The 351-nt window shown below is 57.8% G+C and overlaps 1 non-coding gene across 1 annotated transcript in view; it reads left to right on the top strand.

The window, feature by feature from the left end:
- The first annotated feature begins 219 nt into the window (after window positions 1–219).
- Window positions 220–351, top strand: part of LOC124774695 — a 1909-nt gene continuing 1777 nt past the window's right edge. Inside the window, exon 1 of the ribosomal RNA XR_007015443.1 lies at window positions 220–351. This exon is cut by the window's right edge and continues 1777 nt beyond it. This is a non-coding gene — a ribosomal RNA (small subunit ribosomal RNA).

Raw genomic sequence — 351 nt, forward strand, 5'->3', positions numbered from 1 at the left:
ACTCGCCTAACTCCGGGCGATTGCGCCTCTCTCGAACCCGACCAAGTACTTGGGACGGCGCTGCGCGCCGCCGGGACCTGAGAGGGTTTCGAGGTGTATTGTGCAGGGGAGCTCAGCCTCCTCCTGTTTGCAGAATGATTGAGCGGACGCTTGCGTGTTCGCGCGGGCCCCCGGGACACACTCCCGGGCGGCCGGCTGCTCAGCTCTAGTTGACGCAGCTCCCTGGTTGATCCTGCCAGTAGTCATATGCTTGTCTCAAAGATTAAGCCATGCATGTCTCAGTACAAGCCGCATTAAGGTGAAACCGCGAATGGCTCATTAAATCAGTTATGGTTCCTTAGATCGTACCCA

Source organism: Schistocerca piceifrons, unplaced genomic scaffold (genome assembly GCF_021461385.2).
Source record: "Schistocerca piceifrons isolate TAMUIC-IGC-003096 unplaced genomic scaffold, iqSchPice1.1 HiC_scaffold_968, whole genome shotgun sequence".
Taxonomy (NCBI): domain Eukaryota; kingdom Metazoa; phylum Arthropoda; class Insecta; order Orthoptera; family Acrididae; genus Schistocerca; species Schistocerca piceifrons.